At 35.6% G+C, this 8,095-nt stretch overlaps 1 pseudogene across 1 annotated transcript; it reads left to right on the top strand.

Annotated features, from left to right (window-relative positions):
* The first annotated feature begins 498 nt into the window (after positions 1-498).
* Positions 499-1,905, top strand: LOC143610785 (WUSCHEL-related homeobox 4 pseudogene; annotated as a pseudogene). Its single transcript, XR_013149648.1, has 3 exons — positions 499-1,111; positions 1,375-1,665; positions 1,762-1,905. The product of XR_013149648.1 is annotated as a WUSCHEL-related homeobox 4 pseudogene (transcript).
* The last annotated feature ends 6,190 nt before the right edge of the window (positions 1,906-8,095 follow it).

The following is an 8,095-nucleotide window of genomic DNA, read 5'->3' as shown; positions in this document are numbered from 1 at the left end:
CTTCAAACACTATATATATATATATATATATATATATATATATATATATATATATATGGGAGGGTTATCCTGAAAACAAGTAGTTTCCTATAAAGACTAGGAATGTATCAAAGCCATTGGATCATATCAATCAATGGTTGAGATTTAAAATTACAAAAAACCGTCAAAGTTTCCTACAATTACTTTTTCACCATTATAACCGACATAGTTTCCTACAATTGTTCTTTCACCATAAATTTTAATGTCAAATATCAAAATTCTGTTGGTTTTTACCATTCCTAGAAAACAATTTTTTTTTATTTGAACCATTTTTTTTCTCTCTCTCTCTCTATATATATATTCTTTATATTTTATTAATTAATAATCAGTAATTCTTGTACCTCATCCTTCTAATAGTAAAACTAGTGCCCTTGTCACCTCACTTTGATTCCATTTTCATCAATTTCTGTCAATTCTTGAAAATAATCTTGAAATGTTAAAATCTTGTAATTTTTCACCTAATAATCATAGTTATGACAGAAAGAATTTCATCCCATCTTAAACCACACGTCCATATTAACATTCTCTCTCACTCTCTAGATTGAAAGAAAGTTGTTTCCTTTTTAAAAAGGGATAATTACTCAAGTCAACCTCACCTCATCATTTGGTCTTGGTTCTTCATGGGGCACCCACTTTCTTTTTCTTGCTTTTCTTTCCCTTCATTTGCATAATTCACCATGAAAATGATGACAACGTACCCTTTTGTTTCTTTCTTTCTTCATTTGTCTATATAATTGACACTCTCAATTAACAATGTCTTTACCCATCCATGGGACTCAGTAGCATGAAGGTGCATCAATTCACACGTGGTGGTAGTGGTTTTTGGCGTGACGATGAGTCCTCATCGTCAGGCCTCACCCTTGGTGCCTTCAAGCGTATGCGCCCCCTTAACCCTAAGTTAACTAGTAGTGGTAGTATGGAAACTTGTCTCACCATGAATAATGTTAGTGTTAGCAATAGCAGTAGTAGTAGCAACCATGTCACCGCAGCTTTCGATCTTAGGAGCTTTATTCGACCCGAGAGTAGCCCGATTCAACTTGTTTCACCCGACCACAAGAAAGATTCTCCTCAGGTGAACATTGTTATTAATTTGTACTTGTGTTTATGTATCTTATTTCATGCATAGTGTGACATGCTAGCAGACAAGCTAGGTGTAATGTGAGCTAAGTATAGTACATTATAGTTAAAATTAACATGTCCCTACAGTTTCAAAGGATCTTCACTGTTGTAGAATCTACATGACATGAAATGGAATATTTATAATTCTCTTTTCCAGATATTGTCCTCATAATTCTTTAAATTTAGATCTAAAATAATTTGATGACAATGGTGAAGGTGGAGACACATCCAGGAGGAACAAGATGGAATCCAACACAAGAGCAAATTGGGATCTTGGAGATGTTATATAGAGGCGGCATGCGGACTCCAAACGCGCAACAAATCGAACAAATCACCGCGCAATTAAGCAAGTATGGCAAGATAGAAGGCAAGAATGTTTTCTACTGGTTTCAGAATCACAAAGCTCGCGAAAGACAGAAGCAAAAGCGCAACAATCTCGGTCTAAGTCATTCTCCAAGATCACTCTCATCCTCCACCATGATCAACTCCATCCCCTTAAACCCTAGAGTATGATAACTTTCATCTTTAGTATGTTATAAACTTATTTTTATAAAAGCTGAGTTCTTGCATGTAATAAAGCAATCTTTTTTTATGTTCTTGAAGGGAGAAGTAGTGGAGAGTCCATACAAAAAGTGTAGAAGCTGGTCATTTGATCAACAGTGTTTGGATCAGAAAGATGAAGAAGAAGAAGAAGATGATCATAAAACCCTAGAGCTGTTTCCATTACATCCAGAAGAAAGACCATGAAAAGGGTGTATCTTTGTTGAAATTGTTGTTGGTTAAACTTTCACTTTCGTAGGTCTTTGTTTCGGGAAAGAAGAAAGACAAATTGTATCCTTGTACCATCTCAAGAATCAAGAAGATCTTTATGTCTTATTTATTTTTGACTTTGGAAACCAAAGCATGCTTTATCATGGAAAATGTTGCTACCTACAAATCGGTGCTTCTCTTTATTTTCCAATTTTTATACTTTTTTCATTAAAGTTTTCAAACTTAACGTCCTGGACAATAGGATCAAACCATAACTATATATTCTTTTATAAATAGATTAAAAACTAAGTAGCTCATCTCCAAACCAGTTATGTTAACAAAAGTCAAGATTAATTGCTATTAATTTATAGATAAAAAGGATGCATCTGATGTAGTGGATTTGCTGACGGATATAGGATATATGTTGTACATGGGTGACCTTGTTTAACTTGAAGGGGTTATTTGAGTTTATACACTTTAATTTTAGCATATCACATCTTTCTATTTTATTATATATATTTTGAAAGTGGTAATTTGCTAAAACAGAGACAAAAGTATATGTTTAGCTAATATTCTTAGTTTTCTAAAAAAGAAAAGAAAATCTTCCAAAAAGAAGAAAAAAGTTGAGCACGGTCTTTAAACTTAACATAATATTATCTCATAAACTATTACCTTTTTTTATATAATAATGATATATATTCAATTAACATCTTTTATACATGTCTTTACTCTGATAACACCAAAAAAAATCCTAACCGGAGCTTGAAACATTCGTGACAAGTACACGAGGTTAATAGAAAAAATTTCATGAGTTCGGGTACGACTATGGTATTAGATGAAATTATATCCTATTACTCAAAACGTGCATATTTATTTACGCAAACCATACACGTTTTTATTTTCATTGTACCTTGGGTGATAGAGTATATAAATAATATACATAATTGGAAATCCTAATGGGCAATTCCAACAAACTAAGGGGCGTAAGACTTGGAACAATAAGAGGGCACCCAATAAGTATTAGCGTCGGGTATAATTAACACGATAATTATAATTAGTCATGAATCATGATATTAAGATTACTGATACTCATCCTAAATTATGTACATTTATGATCTTAGTTTTACACCACGTACATGAAGATGTTAACAGGATTCAAGCATGAAAAAGCGCTCTCAAAAAAGCACATATATAATATATGGAGCTAGCAAAAAGTCAAGCCTAGATTAATTCAAGTTATTGTTTAATTTTAGATGAATAAAAACCGTTATCACTGAATTAAAAAGTCATGAATATGTTACGATCAAACTTATCTTGCGTACGTCATGGGCATGTACGCGCGTATATATACACGTGTTTTTATCTGTAGAGTTTAAGAGACCAAATATATTAGGTTTAGACTCCCTATTTTTAAGTGATCGACATTAATTCATAGTTATATTTCACAAATTATGATCATGATTGTTAAAACAGTTAGGGCGGACGGGGCACCGCGTGATAAGCCACCCATCACGCGAGATGGCTCTTAGCACACCGCCGCCGGTCCTTTGTCAAGCGTGAGGGGGGAGTGTTGCGTAATGGCCATCACGCAAGTGATGGGGTGGAAATCGAGGAAATGGAACGTTGGAGGGGAGGAGCCGTTGGAGGGGAGAGTGTTTGGCCGGAAAAAAAATGGTTGGTTGGTTGGTTGGTTGGTGTTTGGCCGGAAAAAGGTCCGTTCCGGTGATTTTTTCTTGCCGGAGCTCCGGTGTAGGGATGAGCGTCTTTTCCTAAATACCCGTACTCGTACCAGTTCAGTACCCGTACTTGTACTCGTACCTGTACGTATCTATTGGGTACGGGTATGGGTATGCAAATTTACTGATAATAGGTACGGGTACTTTCTGGTAGAGTTACGGGTACAAGTATGGGTATTACGGGTACTAGTACCCGTTTAGAATATGTAGGGGCTTTTATTAGGTTCCAACACTTATGACTTAACTTTCAAGCGGGATTTTCAAAACATAATATATATTAGTTGAATAATTTCATTCTCAATTTATATGTGTATATTGATATATTATGTATTCATATATTTTTATTTCATTAAAACGTGTATGTGTAATTGTGTATAAAATTAAATAACATCTATTAACTTTCACTCTTGTATTTCTATAGAAATTTAGGAAGCAATATACTAAGAAAAGGAAAAGGGAATGGATTTTATATTATGGTTGATTGTTTCATTTTTAGTTTTGGTTGCGGTATTACGGTTTTGGTATTATAGATAATTGATTATCGGTATTGTACTGTTACCGATACCTAGTTTAGTGAAGATTTTTTTTAAAAGAACAAAGAGGTACCAAAGCGAGTACCGTACCCAAAGTACCTGTACTCGTACCTGTACAGGTACCCGTACCCGTGCCCTGTAATTCGGGTACGGGTATAGGTACCAAGATTTACTGATTTTAGGTACGGGTACTTTCGGGTACAGGTACGGGTATAGGTACGTGTACGGTCCCGATCTCATCCCTACTCCGGTGATGAACGGATCTGGTGCGTGATGAACAGATCTGGTGGTTGGTAGTGTCGTCGGGTACGGATCTGGTGGTTTGTTGGTTGGTGTTTGGCCGGAAAATGGATGAAGGTGGCCGGAAAAAGGTTGGTGTTTGGTGGTTGGTTGGTGTTTGGGATGGTGACCGGAAAATTAGCCGGAAAAAGGTCCGGTGAAGGTGGGATGAAAGGTCCATCACACCACACCGCCACCCCTACCAAATTCCATCAAAATATGATGGATTTGGGGTTGGTGATAAGTCACATTTCGATTGGGTGGAATGTGTGATGAGTTTTGCACCACCCCTCTCCCCATTAAAAGGGTGCATATCATCTAAAGCATATAAACATTTATATTTTGTCATGATCTTTTTTTAGGCTTATAACTTCTAACAAAGTTAAAAATAAGAATTTGTCTGAAAAAACATTATCGATAGACATTTTTTGAACGACTAAAATTACTAAATTTGTTATCAGTGTTCTTCTATTATAAGTATCTTAATCGCCACAAGACCACTAAACAGTCACTGAACTATCCTATAAATATTTAAATTCGAGAAAAATGTTATTTCTTCAAAACTGATACTTTGACATGTCAAAAACTGATAATTTTTTTGTGTTTTTAAATGATATTAATGAAACATGAGTACACGAATATCATGTTTAAAATGTTTAGTGTAAAATATGTAAAAGTCTAAAATACATTATTGTCAAACGATAAATTAATTATATATATTTTTTGACAAGATTTTTGGCTTTTATCAGTTATATAATTTGGAACATGGGACTAATAAACAAATTTATCCATATAAAAAAATACTCATTAAGTAATAAGTATACACTAATCACTATCCAAACCTCTCTTACTTGAAGACTTCATATAGTAAGTTAAAATTATTTCTGACCCACTGCCTTCCTTGTGGCTCCACCTATGACACCATCCAACTATGCCAAAAGCACAGGCACTACGTGACCTGCCTAAACATCACCATGACATTTATCCATGAATTTTATTTAAATAAATAACCAATATTAGCATTACAAGCTTCCAACCAAACAAATTCCTGAATCAAATTGGAAAAATCTAACCAATCTAATGATATCTTTGAAACTTGGAGAGAATTCCACAAGAACTCGTTCAAGACGGTCAATCTCCAAGAACAATAACAGAGAAAAACGAGACTTGGAATAATTTTCTATTGATTTTATTCCAAACAAAACAAAGGTAATTTATAGAAAAAAACTAACAATTTTGTTAAAACTAGAACTAAAATCAAGTACTAAAAAATAGGAAAGTAGATAATTGGTAAGATCCTGTAGAATCTTCTTCTTTTAGATGTATTTAAATTTATAAATTAAAATCCCGATCGACCTTTCTGATTGTATCAACTTTCAAACCCCTTGAAAAGGCCTTCTTCAAGGACAGAATTATGTCGCCATGGTGGTCGCTACTCGAGTCGTACAAACGCATCAAAGCGATCTCAACGTAGCACCACGGTGCTCACTACTCGATTCTTCTGATGGTGTTTGAAGAGGTGTTGACGAAACGGCATGGTGAACACGGTCATGGCTAGCTCAGGGGTGTGCGAGCCGAACCGTCGGCCGAGGCCCGTAAATTTAGGGGCCAAAATTTATGTATGTGTGTGGTGTGTGTATATATATATACACATAGAAAAAAGTAAATAACCTTATAAATTGATTGGATCTTGATCATCTTATAATTATTGTGTCCAAAGCTATTTTTATCCATAATCCAATTAACCAAGTTTAAGTTATTGAGCACAAACTAAAAAAAATAAAAATAAAATAAAATAAAATATAAAAAAAATAGCAGCTGGTTATAATTCTTCATTGTTTTCTCTTTCTCCGCGAATGTCGAATAGAACCTAAACAATGACCAACCCAGTAGAACATCACCGATGGTCCGCCGTTGACCACTGGCGTTGTCCAAGCCAAGCTACCAAGGATCAATGTATTGTTTTTTTCACTGTCACTAATAGCGCTAATTTATAATTGTTAATTTAACCTTATAGTCGTTACTCGTTAGGGCTTACGAGGCTTTTAATTTTAGCTCAACCGAGATATTTAAATCCTCAGAGACGGACCTAGACGTGACGCTTGTCTTTTTTATGACATTATGCACAAGGATTGGGTCATCTTCATTTGTAGATATATTGTGAAACAAACTACATGGGTGTTAATTGTCACTTGTGAAAGATGTAGCAAGCTGTTATATAAGTTTGGGTAGTTTGCAATTCAAAAAGGGGTTGCGGCGCAACTTGTTGTCCGTTTGTTGGAAGTAATTTCCAACTTAATAGGACCGTCACGTGTAGGTGACCGGGTTGGACCTGTTGGGCCCGTGAGATTCATTATTATGTAATGGGTTAATAGGGTTACAATTAAGGTTTATTATATTTAGTAATGTATTGACTAACAAGTTAGGTTAGTCTATATAAACCAAGTCATGGTTAGACATTGTAGTGTGGTGTGAGGTGTAACCGAGTTATGGTTCATTCAAGAGGCACCCACAAGATGTAACTGAGTTAAGGTTCATCTAGATGCAACCGAGTTAGGGTTCATCAATAGTCAAACTGAGTAAGGGTTTGAGGTTTATAATAAGTTTTTAGATTTAGATTTTCTGATAAATAAACAAGAGTTATTTGTTTATACCGTGTTTGATTATCGATCCGCGATTTAAATTGGTATCAGAGCAAAGTTTAAGAAATCGATAATCGAGTAGATTGTGATCAGTGGTGTGGCGGGTCGAGCAAGGAATCGGGTATTCAGTCGGAAGAAAGCAGAAGCAAAGGAACGAACCCGCTTAAAGGGCCAGGATACTCAAGTTGATCGAACAGAGGAAGAATGTGCTCGTGTTTTTATTCGGGAACAGAAGAACATCAAGCAATTATGATTGATGTACGCTCGATTAGATGACCGGAATCGCAACCAAAGGAGTGGTTATGCGTTTTCATACGACCGAGGGAATGGTCGGGGACAGTGTCACAGAGGTAGTCGAGTTCGGGAGAACCGAAAGAACACAATTATTGATCAAGAGAAGTTCTAGGGAGGTCAAGACCAAGATGAAAAAGACCAAGATGGTTGTGAAAGCCGAGAAGGTCAAGTTCATGGGTCAAATCAAACAGGGCAAAAGAGAAATGCTAAGATTTGAACATCCACCTATTTCAAGTCGAAAATTATGGGGTGATTGTTGGAAGTAATTTCCAACTTAATAGGACCGTCACGTGTAGGTGACCGGGTTGGAACTATTGGGCCCGTGAGATCCATTATTATGTGATGGGTTAATAGGGTTACAATTAGGGTTTATTATATTTGGTAATGTCTTGACTAGTAAGTTAAGTTAGTCTATATAAACCAAGCCATGGTTAGACATTGTAGTGTGGTGTGAGGTGTAACCGAGTTAGGGTTCATCCAAGAGGCACACACGAGATGTAACTGAGTTAGGCTTCATCTAGATGCAACCGAGTTAGGGTTCATCAAGAGTCAAACCGAGTTAGGGTTTGAGGTTTGTAATAAGTTTTTAGATTTAGATTTTCTGATTAATAAACAAGAGTTATTTGTTTATATCGTGTTTGATTATCGATCCGGGACTTGACCGTTTACTTGCCACTTCATTGTAAATCGTTTGGCTGATTTT

This window comes from Bidens hawaiensis, unplaced genomic scaffold (assembly GCF_021521415.1).
Source record: "Bidens hawaiensis isolate Kalapana, Puna unplaced genomic scaffold, B.hawaiensis_p1.1 tig00028012_1, whole genome shotgun sequence".
NCBI classification, from domain to species: Eukaryota; Viridiplantae; Streptophyta; class Magnoliopsida; order Asterales; family Asteraceae; genus Bidens; species Bidens hawaiensis.
This window is presented reverse-complemented; position numbering and strand designations above follow the sequence as displayed.